General features: G+C 36.6%; 1 protein-coding gene and 1 non-coding gene across 2 annotated transcripts in view; both read left to right on the top strand.

Moving 5' to 3' along the window:
* The window catches only part of KCNH7 (potassium voltage-gated channel subfamily H member 7), a 453,269-nt gene that overhangs the window by 272,865 nt on the left and 160,490 nt on the right, over positions 1-19,914 (top strand). The window lies entirely within an intron of this gene.
* LOC132369399 (U11 spliceosomal RNA) lies at positions 6,061-6,194 on the top strand. Its single transcript, XR_009504378.1, has one exon. It is a non-coding gene; the product is annotated as a U11 spliceosomal RNA (small nuclear RNA).

The following is a 19,914-nucleotide window of genomic DNA, read 5'->3' as shown; positions in this document are numbered from 1 at the left end:
TTATTTTAATCAGGTGGGGTTTTGGAGAGACTGTAGAAAGCTATTATAAATTTTCTGAACTCATCAAATATGGAATAAGAAGATCGATACAGAAGATGATATATTGATCTGGGGATGCTAAAAATAAAGAGAGTGGGGATCTAGCCCTTAATGACCCTCAGAAGTAGAATCATGTAATTTTATGGATGCAAAAATATTATGTTGTACTTCCTTAATCCTAAACCAATAATCCTTCTCATCCTTAATGTTACAAAGAATTAGTGGTCAAGGTCACTTGTAAAATATTCTGCAATATATAATAAAGAAAAATAACCTGTATAAATGTCTCTTTAGATTTACCACAAAGGGTATTCCCAAGGTTTTCCAAGAAAGAAAGCAGAACAGATTAATTGTATAAGCAATTTTAGGGGTTAATGAATTCCCTTTTACCTTTCTGGACCTCAGTTTCCTCAGGGGTGCATGGCCTGCTTCATGTTGGCAGAGCTAAAAAAATTCATTAAGAATTCTGCAAATATAACATTTAATTCTGCAAATATAACATTTCAAGGTCTGCGCTAATGCTTTTAACTGGACTCAGCATCTGTGAAATTTCTGCCTTGTTCCTTAACTTTGGTCATGTCATTTAAACTCTCTGGGTCATATCTGTAAACCAGGTAAGAAAAATACAAGTCCTAACCATGCTACACAGAGATTCTTGAAAAGAGGTTAAAAAAAAAAAAAAAAAAAAAGGTAAAAATGAAGGTGGAACAAGAAACATATATGGCGTGATAATTGTTTTAAAATGAATTGTATGTGGAGAGGAGGATATAGAAGAAGAAAATGTAATACATCAGTTTTAAGTTTTGAAAGAAAGTAAGTTTGAACTTTAATAGTTTATTGCTATTAACAAATGAAAACTTTAGGTAAATTTTTAAGCCTCTGATAAGAGTAACTGTTAGTTTTATTGGGAAAATATATTTTTAAAATAATCCCACAATAAATCATTGTTGTAAACACCCAGCACAAGAGAATGATAAGGGAAAAGGAGAGAACTAGGAATTAAATTTTTTTTAACTTGACGGATTGTTAGATTCAGACACTGTCTATAACCATAAGGAGACAATGCCATGAAGTCACCTCTTAATATCCAAAAGGATCTCATTTGCAGAACTCTAATTATATGCTTTCATCCAACAGTCAACATGCTGGGTTAGTTTTTCTAGTTTGCACTTTATAAACTTTGAACTCAGTTTTTACTTCTTTTTTTTTAAAGAATAGTAGGTAAGCAGTCATATCTGGAAATTCAAGGACACAACACAGGAAGCTGTTGACTCTTTGCAAAGGCATTTTTTTATCTGATAGACTTAAGTCATTTCATCCTAGCTTTACCATTAGTTAGAAAAAGCATAACCACCTTGTGTTGTAAGCCATGCAAATAAAACCATCACTGAGAGGGTGTGTGTAAATTTCCATACCAAAAAATACAGTATGAAGTGGTATAATTAAAACGTAAATGCCTACATACCTTAGAGCTGTTATCAGTTGCTGCTTACTAAATGGTACTATTTATGTGTCTAGCACTTTCATGTAAATCATTATATGATTTCATGCTGAAAACCAGCCACAAGGGAGTATTAACTGAGTTCTCAGATAAAGTAAGCAAGTTTCCTCAGATAATATGTGGCAGAGACCCAACTCAAACCCTTGTCAGTTGTCCTTGCCTGCGAGGTGCTTATCACTGCACATTTAAACTCAGTGAATATGCCACCTTTCATTTAGTGGCAGTCATTTAGAGTACAAGCGTCAAAAATAGTTATGCTATGGAAAGTGACCTTGTGTTTCTGAGTCAGATAAGTGATAGCTGGAAGAAAGACCAAAGCTCTACCCTTATCCCCAAATGTTAGCAATAGCAGTAGGATCTCCACAAGGACAAGCATTCTTCTCTATTACCATGGTCCCACTGAGCTGTGGTGGCACCAGAGTGGACACCCAACTGGAAGATGGATTCTAGAAGGGCTGAGTTTATGCTAGAATATTTAAATCAGACTTTACTGAGGGCCCAGGCATAGCAACATGGGCAAGACAAAGAAAGTAACATAGACACTGGAGAGCCAGTTTGGAAGATCCCGTTCCATTTGCCATTCTCCAGCAAGCTGCTTCTCCCCGGCAGAGGTCACCCTTCCCTGACCACCTGCCATACTCTCGGCTTTCTCAGAGCCCGGCCCCAAGTGAGCAGGGCCCACAAAGAGACAAGTCTGCCTCCCCTATTCTGACATCTGAGCTAAGGGCGGGCCTCTCTTCTCTGAGTAGCTAACACCAGAAATATCCACCACTTGATACTTTGCCTTCGCACAGCAGCACAGAATCACCCCAGCGCCACGGCTGAGCCAGTTCAGAACGCTACCCAGGACACCCACGCTCCAGTAAGAGATAGGCTCCGTGTTCATGCAGCAGCATATTACACGCTGAAGGAGTTGTCTGTTACACTATGAAACCCACACCCTTACAACTAAAGCCTGTCTCAATTACCTAACTCTTTAATTATACCTGAGCAATATTTTAATAAAAGTACCCACATTGTGAATCAATAATACATTTTAGTGAAAATTTTGTAATCGCAATGCAAAGGCAAAGTTTTCATTTTCACTTAAAATTGTTAAAATTGTTTTTAAGAAAAATGAGATGCTGTTTTTTTTCAGCAACGACAGCTACTACTTCACAGCAAAAGCAACAGCTACAGCATAAATATAAATAAATAAAAGGAAAGGAAAGTGCTTAAAGGAAAAGGAAGAGGGAAGCATACCTATTATACGTCATGGGTTTTTTAATATAAATTAGATGCATAAGGATGGTCTGGGTAGAATGTAACTAAAAATTACTGATCTGAGAGAAATCTACTGAGCAAAAACATTTGAGCCTATAAAATTCAATAGTCAGTGGAAATGATATTTCCAAATTGTAAAAAAAAAAGAGAAATGTTATTCCAATTCTATATTTTAAGTATGAAGCTGGCGGATTACCTTGGTTTTATATAAGAATCATTCCGTTTTAACAGCAGACATCTTTGCAGAAACTCTCATTTTGGAAAAAAGGCCTCATACTTAGTTATTTCAAGAAGGGTGAATCAGAGAATAAGCCATTGCCTGAAGAGTCACCTTTTAAGAAGTCTGATTACAACCCCTTTAATTTTCTGTAACTCTGCAATATGTTTAAATCACAACTACTTGTAAAATAAAATTTCTATTTAGAACAAACAGCTCACGAAATCAAGCTAGTTTTATCTGTTTTATCCTTCAGTTTCAGTATTGGAAGTATGATATAGACATTAAAACTATGTGTTCATATGAAAAACACAAGTTTTTCGTACCTGACTAATTCAAAGGCATAACACTTCTAACCTCGAATATTGCAGGTATCCTTTTATACACAAAGGTTAAACAGTCAGAGCTTGGGCGTGACTGTTTATGGGGGACATATTCTCTTCTGTCCCTCTGTCCCCTTTTTAATCCTGGTTGCTGGTCTCCCAGCTATATGATGATTCCCAGGTGTTCCCAGCCTGGCTAAGTGGGAACAGCCTTCCCTTTGGACCTAGGGCTTCTGCTCTGCCCTGAATTCTCCTGGAGGCCAGAATGGCATGCTACTTTTGTTCCTGTTCTGATGCGGTAGTTACAAGGTAGTTACTTGCAGGGAGGTGAAAAAAATTTTCCAGCACAGGTACCTCTAAGACCAGATATATTCATAGGAAACGTTGAAATGGCAGAGAAATGCTTCAGAAATGTAAACTTCCAAACACAGAGAAAAACCTGTTTCCCTGATACATAAATTTTGTGGCAATGAAGTTTGGCATTGACTTTACTGAACTTGGGGGACACGATGTTCTGGCTACTTGCCACACAAGGATTCTTCTTATACTTGGCATCCTCACCATATTTTGGAAGTTACCCCCAAAGAGAATCAACTTCCTCACAGACAAACATATAGGTCAAGTTTATATGTCAGAAAGTCAATATTTTAGAAAGCTGTAACTAATGCCCACAGTGGGTGTCCATTGTTAAAGATGAGAACAAGTTCTATCCTGTTTCGTTAACCAATACATTTCTGTGATACAGCTCTACATTATAAATTGTGTTCACATAATTCAGAACTCCATCTATTAAATATCACTGAGACAAATGTACTTCAGTTACACACCCACACCCTTTGCCTGCCATTGTCCACATAGAAACAACCATAACTCAGCTATACAGTCAATGCAGTCGCATTTTGGAGGGCTACCTCACCCCATCAATATAAATATCATCATCATTTCATTGGTCCCATTTGTTTTCATGCATGGTGCATTCAATGAAGCTTCGATTTTAAAACAGTTACACCAAAGACTGACAGTGGCAATGACACAAAAGAAACAGTTGGACAACTTGGAAATAATGGTTATGGGTTTCTTCCTAGTGAAGTGTGAAGTCATAGAAATGGTAAACTAAGAGAGAGATTAGCTTTTGTTTTTTGTATCCTTGCTTTTAAACATTCTAAAATATATCTTTGCAAATAACAATATTGGTACTGGGGTTAATGGTAAATATTAAGAACATTTTATGCAGCTTCTGGCATAATTCATCACCTTTATTACTAATTCTGCCATTACTAATCACAGCTGACTCACACTGATTTTTCTCCAAACGATTCATTAGGATTCTTTAATATGGAACTCTTTAAGTGTGGTCTTATAATTGAGTTCTTTAGAAACTGTTCATTACTCTGGAGTCTCGTTCCTTCAATGTTCTGGCTCAGATTCCTCATCTGTTAACTGAAGAGCCTAAATCTGATGAGTTCTAAAATGCTATCGTTCCATGACTTCTAAACCATTTGACATCAAAAGGTTTTTACGCCTTTCCCACCTGTAGACCATCTATTTATTGTTTTACACTGGTACAACTCTTTTAAGAAAAGACTGTTTTGTATTTTAGGTTTATATCAGAACTTGACACACTTTATTCTTATTCCCTTGCACCTCTCTTTAGTGGATCAAAGCAAAAATAAAAAGTTTAGGGTTGGGTATGAATTCCCCCAAAATGCATCTCTGCATAACTATTTTTATTCTCATTTGTAAATTTCCTACCCCAACACTATTTATTTCTTTCACTTATTTATTTTAGGCTGTGTACAGACTAAAATTTATCTAAAATAACCCACAAAACCTCACAACATCTATAAAAATGGTTCCTTTAACAGAGCTTTGAATATAAGAATTTCAAAGTGAACTTTATTTTTTTAAAAACACCAGATTTGAGTAGGACACATAAAAGTGGGGCACATAAAATGGTACTCAAGTTTGAGTAAAATTTTTAAAAAGGCATATTTTATTTTTAACCATACCTTCCACATTGCAATTTGTGATCAGTTTACTCTCTAATTAATATAGTTTGACATGGGTTTTTTTTTTCAGATTTTTGATTTTGGGCTCAAAGCATACATTCGTACCATAGCCCATAGTAGGTGGAATACCTAGTGCGTTATGCTACAAGGGGTAATTGCAACTTGAGGGAGAAAGTGGGATTCTTCTGATTGTCACCTGAGCTGGGTTTCACTGTAGTTCTGGAGGAGGTGGACAGAGAGGCAGAAGGAAGGAGAGAATTAGAGCCTTTGCAAAAATGTCACAGAATGTAGGCAAGTGACTCAGATCAAGAGCACTGCCATATTGGTAGAGAGATGGGAGAACCAACTGGAAAGGGTAAAACCCAGCTCAAGTACTGCGAGGGGAAAAATCAGTCACAGCACAGCTGCTGTGGAGCAGGGTACCTGGGTGGCATGTACACTAGAAGTGCCCCTGTGATCACTGCCCCCATCACAATCCTCACTTGGCTGTGGGCATGCAGGAGGATGAATAACTTAATTTTGACTCTTCTTTATATTTACTTCCAAAATTATTCTGTAGTATATGAGGGGAAAAAACATTTATTTTAAAGGCACTTCTTATAAATGTCCCTAAAATGACATCTATATGAACCTAAGTAAATAACCTCAAATAATAATAATCTTAAAAAGCATGTGTGTGTTATTTTTTATCAGTAAAAATCAAATGTCAAAAAGGGCTTCTGTCGAGAGTGGCCCACGTAAGGCAGCTTGTTTGCTCTTCATCTGGAATCAACATCAAGAGATCTCAGAAGCATAATTTTTTGGTATCTGGGCAGCTGGTGATCGTTGGTCCTGGTGCCCCTGCTTTTTAGTCTGGAAAAACAGAGTGTTTTGTTCCAGTCAGCTAGAATGGTAACGTAGAGTTTTCCCGAACACGTGTGTTGTCACACGTTTTGTAAGTTTGATGTTTCTAGAGCTTCTGCGACACTGAAGCTGGGTTTAGTTTCTAGAGCTCTAGCAATAAATTTTTTGATGACAAAAAAAAAAAAAGAATCAAATGTCATGTTAATTAACCACAGAAACAGATCCCACAGTTAAGGCAGTAAGCCAATTTTCAGAATGCTTTTTAATGTAAAACTGTTTTGCTAGGGAATTAATATGTCTTTTGTAATTTTTAATAACTTATGAAGCTATTTGAATATCAAAAAACCCACCTGTTTTCTGTAACAGGTTGTTAATTAGGAAGAGATCTTGGAAGATGTGATTTTATTTATCAACTTATATTCAATTCACAGCTGACTCTTCACATTGATTTTTCTTCAAATGATTCCTTAGGATTCTTTAATATAGAGCTCTTTAAATGTGGTCTTGTAACTGAGTTCTTTAGAAATTGTCTATTATTCTGGAATCTTGTTCCTTAAATTCTCTGGCTCTTAATGCTTAAGTTAGGTTTGGAAATGTTCCTTTTGTTTCCACCAGTATTCACTCTACACCCTCATTAGTCTCTAGCTATCTCTTGGGTATGTAGCTGAGATATGTCTTGTTATGTTAAGAAAAAAAAAGGAAGTGCAAAATTCTTCAATATGGTGTCTTTGCAGAAGAAAGTGTCAATTAAAGCACTCTGTGTTATTTTTTCTGCACATATATATGTCTTATCAAAATAATTAAAAATTCTTTTCACAAGCTGATGCAGAGTTTGAAGGGTGAAATCTAATACTTTGTACAATGCATACACTTTTAAATAGTTGCTTCCCATCATATAAAGATAATTTTGCTCATGATTTGAGGCATCTTCGAGACATCTCTCTATGCATTGTTTCCTCCTATTTTTAAGGACATTTGAAATAAATTACCATATTCTTTAGATTAGGTGGACTATGATTCAAAGAAAATGGATTTATTAAAATAATTATATATCCTCACACAGACATACCTCCCCCACTCTAGTTTGGGAATTTAAAATCAAAATAACAAATTAATCTGCAAAACTTTTCACCATCAAACTTACTATAAACCTGCTAAGGTGTCACTACAACTCATTAAGGGCAAGGGCTGTACCTGACTCTTACTCATTTTTTTTTTTTATTAAATTTTTTTGGGGAGCCTTCGTTTGGTCTTTGTTGCTGAGCACGGGCTTTCTCTAGCTGCAGCAAGCGGGGCTACTCTTCTTTGCGGTGCGCGGGCTTCTCATTGCAGTGGCTTCTCTTGTTGCAGAGCACGGGCTCTAGGCGCGCCGGCTCAGTAGTTGCAGCGCTTGGGCTCAGTAGTTGCGGCGTGTGGGCTCTAGGGTGCAAGCTCAGTAGTTGTTGTACACGGGCTTAGTTGCTCCGCGGCATGTGGGATCTTCCCGGACCAGGGCTCAAACCTGTATCCCCTGCATTGGCAGGCGGATTCTTAACCACTGCGCCACCAGAGAAGTCCTTACTCATCTTTAAATACATCTTTGTGTCAGTGCCTGGCACATAGAAAGGTGTAATAACCTGTTTGCTGAATGAATGAACTAACTACTCTAACTTCACCTAATTGCATGTAATAGCTTGCTCTCCTTCATTATGACTGCAGTTATATAAAGGGTGTTTTATTCATTTTCTGAGTATATTTGAATACGCATCTAGGCTAACAACAGAAATTTAAATTTTAATCATTGCTTCTTCAATTTGGAGCATGGAGAGATAAAAGGTCACAGTGTAAGGGTTTGCTACATGTTAACCTTTGCCTATATCATGCATTCACCTATTAATATTTAATGAGCACCTACAGTGTATGAAGTTGTGTGCTAGGCACTGAGAAACGAGTACTTAAAAATATTTCAAATGGTTTTTGTGCCTCCAGGAACTTTAGCAGTCACATGATTCCTATCTTGGATTAAAATAGACTGTTTTATTGTGTCTAATTATTTAATCATCTTCCTGTAGAAGAATTAAGTATGCTTGTCACATTGATGTTGAGCTTAACCATATGTTTTAGGCTAATGAAATATGAGTGTAAGTGATATATATCACATTTGAACAAAAGTTTTAAAAGCCATTGTGTGGTTCAGTCATTGAATTTTCCTCTGCCATGAGAACAATGTGCCCCAAATAGTGACAGCCCCTTTATCCTGGATCCTGGAATAAAGAAGGATCTAGGAACAGAGCCAATGACAACCCACAGCTACCTTAGTCTATATTAGTAGGAGCAAAATCTAAGGCATTTTTTGAGTAGGCTACTGAGATTTGGAACCTTGCTTTATCCACAGTGTAGTCTTCCAAATGTGACTAATATATATGGGCAAAGTTCAACCATAGTTTCCCAGGTAATTTTAATGTCAGAAAATTATTCTCACGAAGTGGCTTTCTGCCTTAAAAAATGTAGAAATTTTTACTGATTACATTGAAAAATAAAAACTAGATCTGTCTGACTCCATGCTTTATCTACTGTACCAAATTGTCTCTTTAATGTAATACTAATGACAATTGCTGTAATAGGAGTATGAGATGACATCTATCAAACACACTCTTTGACTTTATTACACTTTCATACTTACTCTTCCCAACATTTATACATGGAAGGCATTTTTCTTTTCTAGGTTGAAAAAATAAAGTTATTTGCCCAAAATCACATCTGTCTTCACTCTTACCCACTTCTCATTCTTGTTTCTTACCTGCTTTTCAAACAGTTTTGGCAGTAAAAGTCTATAAAGGTACTGTGATACAAAGGAAAGGGTCCTGAAGACAGAAGACGTGTTTCACTCTCCATTACTAGCTATGTGACTTTAAGGGCATCACTTAACTTACTTATCGCTCAGGTTACTGATCCATAAAATGAGTTTGATGCAGGCTCAAAACAAGAAATATACATGAAAGGTCTTTATAAATTATGAGGTACAAAGATATATGACATTGTCACAGTTATATAGAAAGAATGATCTTCCTCTTTTGATCATTAACTTTGTAGGTCAACAGCAATTATCCACAGACTTCTCATGGTTTGACCAGAAATATCCCCTCTGTGGATTCACTCTTTACTGCAAACCTTTTTTCCCACTCTGCATACTCCATTTCCCAATCACCAGTGATCAAAAGAAAAAAAAAACTGAGACAGAAAAATAGACAGTCAGAAATGTAAAGAGGCATAGTCAGCTTTATTTATAATAATCACTATCAGTTGGGAAGAGATAGCCTGTGGTAACCAACCAAACCAATCATATATCCAGGAATTTAACCTTTCCTTGTCAATGGCATAATAACTTTTTTATATCAGATATATTTTACAAAGACTAGGCAAAGGTTGCTTTTTAAGCGACTGCAGCAGGTGGCATTTTCCAAAGACAGCTGCACCAATATCTCCCCTATCTCTCATCTCTTGCCACTGTCCTATCAAAAGAAAGAGCCTATTTCTCTACTCCTTTAAATATAGGTGGACCCTGTGGCTTCTTTGACCAATAGAACATGAAAGAAATAATGCTATCCTAGTTCCAGGCTTAGACTTTCATTGGCCTGGCAGCGTCCCCTTTTTGTCTCTTGTAAAGTTCACAACTGAACACTTATTCTTGGGATGCTTCCTCTAGAAACTAAGGCACCATTCTCTGAGAAGCCCAAGCCACTTGAAGGTCCATGTAAGCATTCCAGTCAATAGCTCTACTTAAGCTCCCAACCATCAGCCAGCTTCAACTGCCAGCCATGTAAAGTGCACCATCTTGGATAGCCAGTCCAGTCCAGCCTTCAGATGACTGCAACATTAACCGAAATCTAACTGAAACATGAAGGAAACTAAGCTTGAACAACTCAGCTCAGAACTTAACCTACAGAACGATGCAAAATAATAATAAATTATTTATTTGTTGGGGTGGTTTGCTACATAGCAATAGCTACCAGAACACTATCTACTGCATGATTTTCCAAACGTGATTGTCCTTTGTTTCATTCTATAAATCCATTAACACAATTTAACTAAAACCAACATGATTTTTAAAATACTTTAGTGATTTCATTGTATTGATGCTATGTGTTTTTAAAATTCTATAAACTAACTTTAAAATGAAGACATTATTTCACATTTTGAAGCTTACTGTAAAAATTTTTAGGAAAAGATGGAACTAGCATGTGAAGACAAAACATATTGAATTTTTATTCAATTATTTGCATGGGGATTTGGGCATCTAAACTGAATTTATTTTAAAAATAATGGATTTTGAAGACTCAGTAAGACAGGTTTTCAAGTATCAGTTTTCTTGCATTTTAAATAATGTATCATAGCTGGTAAATTGCAACCAGGTGTTTCCCACTGATTTCCTCTTTTGTGGGATCTTTTTTTTCCCCAAATGAAAAATACCTTTCTTCTTTTTTATAATTATAAAAGTAATACACACTCATTATTGAGAATTCTAGCATAGACTGTAAAAAAAGTAGAGGTAAGAGTCATTTGAATATTCACATCCCAAAGACAGTGTTAGATAATCAAGTGTCTTTGGCAAGTTATTTCATCTCTCTGTGATTCAGTTTCATCTACAAAATCAAAATAATAATAATTCATAGGCTTGCTGTGGAACTACATAAAATGATACATGCAGAACATTTATAACAGAGTCTGGAATAAAATAAGTATTCAATATGTTAGTTTTAATTAGTAACAGTTTGATGTATAAGTGTGTTTCCTTCCAGATTTCTATTCTAAGCATGCATAATTACATGTATACATTTTTAGCAAAAATTTATGGAATCATAAATGCTTAGTTTTTAAGCTAATTTTTTTAACTCTTCACTATATCATAGGGTATAGTTTTACAACAATATATAGAAATATGCCTCATTGCCTCATTCCTCCTTATAACCACATTGTATTCTAATTTATAAAAACATATGTAAAATATACCCAGAGTTCTATTTTAAATTTTTTTTTTTTTTTTTTTTTTACAATTTGAGCTAGTATATAAAACACTGCAATGAACATTCTTATTTTAAAAAGTATCTCACACATAGGATTCTATAAACAAGAAAACCGGAAAAAATAGTATCTTAAAATATATCGAACTTTTTACTCAAATAGATCAGAATATTTTATGATCATATGGCACATGCTTTATTAAGTCTAAACCCTTATAGAAACCATGAGTCTGCTCATCTACATGCAGATAAAATTCTTATAAAACCAATATATAGGACCACAAAAACTAGAAAAACCAAAAACCTAAAATCCCCATAATATTATCAGGCTCCATAAATAATCAAGTTTAGTTAAGGACTTTGGGTGCCTGTATTATGTTCAGCATGTCATGAAGAGAACCTTTATTTCATTATGTCACGTAAAATTCTAATCAAAGACTAAGCAAGTTCCAAACATATGTGAATATCTGAAGACAGAATTTGGGTAAAGAATATCAACCATAGATACTGAGAAATTGAATGAAACTGAGGTATTAGCATGCTAACACTGAACTGACATAAAGATTAAAATAAAATGTCAGAGAGTGAGTTATTAAATTGGTATTAACCCCAAGTAAATTTCACACAGCGGGACCAAGCTGTCTGTCTTATCTCTTCTTCTCTGCTCCTTTAAGCAGGATATTCAAACACTAACAGTGATAGAGCCAAGAGGTTTGGCTTGATGGAGGAGAGGAAGGGAAGAATTTGACTCCAATAATTTCTTTAGCCCCTGATCTCAATCTTCCTCCAAATACATGTAAGATCCATGTAGAAACATCAAGCTTGCTATGAAAACACAGCTCTGAAGTAAGTTTCCTAGTCCTCACCTTCTAACTAAGTTCCTCTCATTTGACAATTCTGGATTCCCCACTGACTGCTAGATGTTTGGGCAACTTTCACATAATAAATCTTTTACATGGAGTAATGTGGATGCATGTATGAAATGTTTTACCAGAAGCTTTTGGCTTCTCAGATTCATATGAAGTCTTCTTTTTCTAGAAGTGTTGTAGACAAATACATACATAAATAAAGTATATCCCCTATGGTACACTGAATGATGGCCCTGGAAAGAGGTCTATGCCCTAAACCCCAGAACCTGTGAATATATTACTTTACATTGTAAAAGGGACTCTGCAGATATGATTAGGTTAAGGATCTTGAGATGGGCAGATTCTTCTGGATTTTCCATGTGGGCCCAATGTAATCACAAGGGTCTTTATAAAATTGGGGCAGGAATGTCACAGTCAGTGAAGGTGATGTGACCCCAGAAGCAGAGGGTAGGAAGAGAGTATGAAGACGATTAGAAGATGTGACATTAATTGCTTGAAAATGGAGGAAGGGGTTATGAACCAAGGAATGCAGGTGACCTCCAGAAGCTGTAAAAAACAAAGAAATGTATTCATCCCTAGAGCCTCCAGAATGCAGCCCTGCTAAGCCATTTTGGATTTTTGACCTCCAGAACTGTAAAATAATTCATATTGTTTTAACTTACTAAGCTTGGAATAATTTGTTGTAGCAGCAATAGGAAACTAATACACTCCCAGTGAGGTATGTCATGACAAAGAATTCCATAGCTCATTTCTTCACAGTAAAGTAGCCAAATATGTAAAGTGTAAGAAGAATGTGACTAGCTAGAGACACTTGTCATAGAAATATTCACATGTGCTGAATTCTGATAAGAACACAAGTGTGGTTATATTTTATACCTCTCTTTGTAATCCTCACTCATTTCCCTCAGTGTTCACGCATAAGTTCATTCTAGTTGTATCCTTCCAAAATGACACAAAAGGGTATGGCATAAACTACATCTTACTTTTACTGCTTTTTGTAATAATGATTTTGAACTATCTCTGTAGCTATGCCAAGGATGAAGTTGACTTGTTTCTTGAAGTTAGGATCCCTAAGTCACTGATAACCCAATATTCCCTAAACCTTATAAAGAAGTACACCTGGGGTGTGTAAGCAAATGCAACTAACATAGTTACTTCAGATCCAACCCTACTATGAGTTATAGCCATGCAGTTTCTGGTAGAACCTACTATTGGAAGTTTATTTTTATTCATTAAACTTGAATCAAAACCTTTGTGCAGAAGGGTTATGTGGTTTTAATAAACATAAACAAGCCAAGAGTGGCATAATTTCATTTTATACTCAAATTGGGAAGTTAATTTATACAGGAATAACACAAGAGAATCCTGTGAAATAGACTATCAGTGTACACTGGAATAATAAAGTACAGAATCCTTTTAAAAGTGCTGAGGAGATTCAGATAAAAAGGTAATTGGAGCCCTTTGGGATTGTCTGATACATTGCCCTCGACTCCCTAGATTCCTGAAAAGAGAAGAGAAAAGCTACAATTCTTTTTTTTTTTTTAAACACTTTTTAAATTTATTTTCTAAATAGATTTATTTATTTATTTTTGGCTGCGTTGGCTCTTCCTTGCTATGTGTGGGCTTTCTCTAGTTGTAGTGAGCGGAGGCTACTCTTTGTTGCGGTGCACGGGCTTCTCATTGCGGTGGCTTCTCTTTGTTGCTGAGCACGGGGTCTAGGTGCGTGGGCTTCAGTAGTTGTGGTTCACGGGCTCTAGAGCGCAGGCTCAGTAGTTGTGGCGCACGGTCTTAGTTGCTTCGTGGCATGTGGGATCTTCCCGGACCAGGGCTCAAACCCGTGTTCCCTGCACTGGCAGGCGGATTCTTAACCACTGTGCCACCAGGGAAGCACCTACAATTCTTAAATTGTGTTTTTTAGATGAAGGCAACATGTATCTTTCTCACTGCTGGGTCCAGGGAACCACGAGAATGAGGTGTCTAACATGGCCAGTTAGTCAGGGTCTTCATTTTAGACCTTCTTTTGTCACTTCTTTTGTCTTGTTAGGAAGATTTGTATTTAAAAGGTTAATTCCTCTTTGTCCTACTTTTCCATTGGTTCCATAGTGCTCATAACAACTCCTAGAATAATTATGACATGTAAAATTCACATTCTGTACCAAGAATTTAGTAATTAAAAACCCAAGTTGTAAAGTGGTAGTGAATAAAGAAAAATACTCAAGAGAACGAGGATTGCCAATCTTCCATGTTGAGGCTTAAAGGTGATTTTTAGTCTTTATATGTTGACATAAGGAATCTTTCCAATGCTGGAAATTTTTTCAAATGTTAAAAATGCCACAAGGGTTTAGACTATTGCATGAATAATGAGCAAATGAATTAAAACATACCAAGGATACTATACAAAATGATATAATAACCCAGTTATGTCATCTCAGAAATAAGGGGATCAATCCTTTTAAATGTATAATAATTAGGTTCATTAAACCCTTCTTGATGTCCTTTGTAATTTCATCCTGTACATCTTGAAGTAACAAATTTCTTAAATATACTAATAATTATGAATAAAACTATGCTTTGTTTTAGTTTCAATTTTAAGAATTCCTTTTTGTAACATTAGGAGGAACTGTCTTGTTCTAATGAAGACCTTTGAGGAGACCCAATAAATAGCACCTCCTTCCCTACCACACACCAACCATTAAACTAGTGGAAAAATATGATAAAAGCGTGCAATTCCGGGAACAAAACTTCACCTTTACTACTCAAAAAATGTCTCGAATGGCATTTTCTGGTTATATTTTTGGGAGGTTTAGACTTCCTAATATTAAACCCCAGAATACAACAGCCTTATCTACCCAGTTAGAGACATGAGAGAAGAAAATGTGCTCCCTTTGGTCAGGCTTATTCTTAAGAGGTAAAAAGAAGAGCTGAGTCAAACATTCCCAACATACTGTCCCAATTCTGCCAACCAGATACATCACACTACCTTCCCAAGGGCAAGGTGACCAAAGGGATGGAGAAGGGTCGGGAGTGTTATGCTAACCTAGCTTTCTGGACATGAAAGGAAACATCTGGAAAGAAAAGAAGCAGCATTTCCCCACTAGCTGGACTCACAGATTCTTTCCAATACACCTAATATGCAGTCCTTCTGTTTATCTATTTTTATAAACCTTGAGAATAGTCCCTTAATCTTTAATTTTCCAGATAAGGGGTATATCTGTAAGATGTATACTTCCTAAGAAAGTTTGTCCTGTTGCTTATTTTAATTGCATATCTGGGGAACTTGTCTATCACTTATGCACTTCCTGATGTCTAGTTAAGAAGGGTAACTCTTTATATTATCCTGGGAATGGATTAACCCTATAATTTTTACAGACCTTTTGTTTCTCGTGAGTTTCCAGTACCTTTCCTAAGGATGCTCAGAAATGCTGTTGGTCTACTCAACAGGCACATGCTGAGCCTATGTCTATGGGCAGCAATGAAAATGCTCACTGTAGCCTTCTAATGAATCATAATTGCTGGTTGAGACCAATCCACCATCTTGCAAATATCATCTGGATTAATTCTTCCTAAAATGCCTTGCCTTCAAACCCACACTGAAACTTTTTTCTGCCATTCCACACAGTCAACATAACTAAATCTCTATTCAGTGTATTCCCCATAGGTCAAAATTCTACTACATGCACAAGCTCCCTGTGATTTTACTGAACTTTTGTAAAAATGTCAGATAAGACAAGTTCCAGAAGTAATTTTTGCTGTGTTATTAGTTTCTTTCAGATGCCTGATAAAATACTACAAATTAGCAGCTAAAAACAATGCCCATATATTAGCTCATGGTTCTGGAGGTCAGAAGTCTGGGCACGGTGTGGCTGGGTTCTCTGCTCAGGGTCTTACCAGGTTGAAATCAAGCTATCATCCCGGGCTGTGGTTCTCACCTGAGCTCAGGTCTTCTTCAGGTGTACCAGTTGATGGCAGAATTCATTTTCTGTGGTTGTAGGTCTGTGTCCCTGCTCTCCTGTTAACTCTCAGTTTGGTGCCACATTCAGCTTCTAGGGGCTCCTGATCTCAGCTGTTCAAAATAGGGTGTTTGCTTTCTTCCAGACCAGCAAAGACTTCCCCTCCTGTGACCATCCAGAGAAAAACATCTGCCTTCAAATGTCCCAAATGATTACGTTAGGTTCCCCTGGATAAGCTCTCTTTCTTAAAGTCAACTGTGCCATATGATGTAAATGCATTGTGAGAGTTAAACCCATCATATTCACTGTGGCTAGAATTATGCAGGATGTGTATACCAGAGACAGAAAATCTTGGGGACCATCTTAGAATCCTACCTACCAAACGCTGTTAACAAGTCCTAGGCATAGAAATGCCTGATTATTTCTCTCCTTTTTTCTTTCTTATTTTTGAATCAGCTCCTTATCTTTGCAAAACACTGTTCAAATGAGACTGTCATTCCATTTTTAAAATCGTTTAAAATCTCTGGTAAATATCTGTTAAAATTTTTTTTAAAAGTCTAAATGAATTACTTAAATAAACAGGGTACTTAGAACCAGCCAAACCTGGGCAAGGGTCTGGATTCTCCTTCTTCATGGTGACTCGACCTCAGCCAGTTTAGTGATGTAGTTATGGAACCCTTTCCGTCTGTTTCCCTCTATAAGATGGAGACAGTAATTCCCACCTCTGGAGCACTGTCAGTATTTAATGGGTGTGTTAAAATTCTTACCACAATGCTAGGTTCAGAGTAGCCAGCTAACAGTTTCTCTCCTTTTCCTTCATTTTATTTATCTTTTCATTTTGGTTCTGCTTGGTTTTTATTTAAACTCAAAAATCTGCAATAGATCAAATAGACCAGATTTTGCCTTACAGAAAAATGTTGCCGTTCCACCAACACATTATTCTCAACAGGGTTACAGTATTCTACAATTTATTACCATTGCCAACACCTTGCCTGGTATGGAAGAGCTCTAATTTGTTGATCTCTCTTAAAATGCTTATCATGGGAATCACACTGACCAGCATATTGATCATCAAAATAATAAATTACATACTTTGGGCGCCAGCACCACACCTTGAGTACTTTAAATATTGATCATGGGAGGTGATTTATTTATATTGTTTTTGTACAACACATTTAATGCATTCTACTTATATAATGCGGTTCTGGAACTACTCCATGTCTAATAGAATTCTTAGCTGAGTTTCCTTTTCTACAGTGATTAGAACTTCAGGGATCAAATTTGTTCCCCAGTTCATTGCCTTTGTTATTTTTAATCATCCAATAACTTATTTAACTTAATTAATCGCTTAGAAATTATTTGCAAGTATCCCTCAAATTATTTTTTGCTTAATTTTTTACCCTTGACATTTGACTCTTACTAGGTTCCCTGATTCTTTTTCACAATTTCTTCACTTCGGAAAAAAGTCTTAATTTTTTTTTTTCTTCATTCAAGTGTGTAGTTTTACCACTTAATCATGCAGGACTTGTAGCCAAGTTACTTTCTTCGAAATACATTGTGGTGCTTTTAAATGACTTAAAGGTTTCCCCTGGGATATTAATGAGTAGTTTTTTAAAAAATGTTTTAAATATTCTGTCAGTTTGGGCTGTTTCTTTGTTTTCTTTTCTATCATTAGGCACCCTCCTTCCAATGGATATTTTCAGTTCCCCTCACTTTCATTAAAATGTTGAATTTGATCATGCTATTACCACTTAATAATTGCCACTCTTCTGACCACTGCTCAGAGCTAAATCTATTACATTTCATCCTCCTTGAAATTCTAAAGGAATTTTATCTCAAAAAGTCATTTATCATATCCAAATACCTGACACCCACATTTTGTCATGGTTACGATTTCTGCCAATCTATATGGGGACAAATGTGCTGCCTTATTACTATTATCTGGCCAAATTTTTTGGGTTCTCTTTGTCTTGTTTAACATATATGACTTATTCTCATTGTCCCAGTATTTTGCTACATCTTTATTCCTTAAATATGGAATGTCTGCTTACCAAGTTTCCACTTCCCTTGTTTTGTAGTATTTTTATCTTGTATGAATCAATATTCAAATATTTTTTGAATGCTCAAATCGAGTAATTTGAAGAGTTAATAAAAGAATAATGTATAAGGGCTTCCCTGATGGCGCAGTGGTTAAGAATCCGCCTGCCAATGCAGGAGACATGGGTTCGAGCCCTGGTCCGGGAAGATCCCACATGCCGCAGATCAACTAAGCCCGTGCGCTACAACTACTGAGCCTGCGCTCTAGAACCCATGAGCCACAACTACTGAGCCCATGCGCCACAACTACTGAAGCCTGCGCACCTAGAGCGTGTGCTCTGCAACAAAAGAAGCCACCGCAATGAGAAGCCTGCACACCACAACGAAGAGTAGCCCCCGCTCGCCGCAACTAGAGAAAGCCCGCGTGCAGCAAGGAAGACCCGACGCAGCCAATACATACATACATACATACATACATACATATATACACAAATAAATAAAATTTATTAAAAAAAAAAAAAAAGAATAACACATAAAAGCGCAATAAGGAATGGTGCAGTGTTCCAGGCTGAGTAACAGTGGAGAGCCATTTGAAGAGACAAGCAGAGGGAATGATAATTACTGGAACCCTGAGATGGGGCTATATGAGGGCTGCCAGAAACTGTAATTTAGTGATGGATGCATCCAACCCTCTGCAACCCAGTAGGATGAGACAGTAAGGAATAAATACTCCATCACTTTCCTCCCTTCTTTCGATTTCCTACCGGAAATCCCCACTGGCTAAAACCCAACTGGAATTCAGAGGATGACGGAGTCCTTTCAGCATCTTCTCTTCATTCTGAGCAGGAAAAGAAGGATGCAAGTGAGCCTGGAAGGGAAACTGAAGAAATCCAGCAGAAACACCAACACTGCTTACACCCCAATCTCAATGCCTTGTTAGAGAGGATGTGGCTTCGGAGCAGCATATGCCATTGTTCAATTTTTCTCCCTCCAACTGGGCTCTCAAATACCATTCACTGTCTGTATATTTTGCCAAGCATTCCCTATCACCATGGCTTCTGAGATGAGTTTCGAAATACTTAACACATTCTCAATTAAGAATCAACTTGTCACCTCTCTGGGAAGCTTTCCATAAAATCCACACGAAGACACTTTGAAATACATGATTGTTTCTCAGGTGCAGTTCTTAGAAGGAGCAGCATTTTAAAGAACATTAATGGCATCAATCCAATCTCTTCTTGTCAATCAAAATTTTGGTATAGGACCTTCTTACTGTGCTTTCCAGTGATGTTACTAGATGACTCAATGTTGATTCCTTTCCTGTTCTTGTTAGCATTAATCGTAATAATATCATCTGTTTTCTTTGTCCCTAGAAATTTACAATGACAGTAGAGGAAAGGAATCTAAGAAATAAATTCTTTTCATCTTAAAAGTCTGAATCTCTTTCTTCTCAAATGTAATACATGATAGATCAACCTTGCTAGTGGTTTTATAATGTCTACTGAAATCTCACCAGTGTGTTCAATCTAATATTTTTTTTCAGTTCTTCTTTACCATTTGAGGGGTGATAAAAGTCTCCATTGCCATCAAAACATCTCTACCATTGGCTCACCATAGTGCCTGAAATTTCCATCTTTAGAGAAACTTCTCTGATATAGGACTTTATCTCCAGGAAGTTCCTATCAAGTAAGTTTAGATTAACTAAGAGAGGTAACATGTTGACATACAGAATCACTGATCAGCTTCAAAGTCATCAGGCAAAAAGAAAGAGTCATTGACATTCAGATGGAGGTTCCTATTTAGAGAAGCTAAAGGCTTAACCTTCAGCTGATGGAATTAACCCCGGCTTTTTTTTTTTTCCTG

The sequence above is a fragment of the Balaenoptera ricei genome, chromosome 7, assembly GCF_028023285.1.
Source record: "Balaenoptera ricei isolate mBalRic1 chromosome 7, mBalRic1.hap2, whole genome shotgun sequence".
Taxonomy (NCBI): Eukaryota; Metazoa; Chordata; class Mammalia; order Artiodactyla; family Balaenopteridae; genus Balaenoptera; species Balaenoptera ricei.
This window is presented reverse-complemented; position numbering and strand designations above follow the sequence as displayed.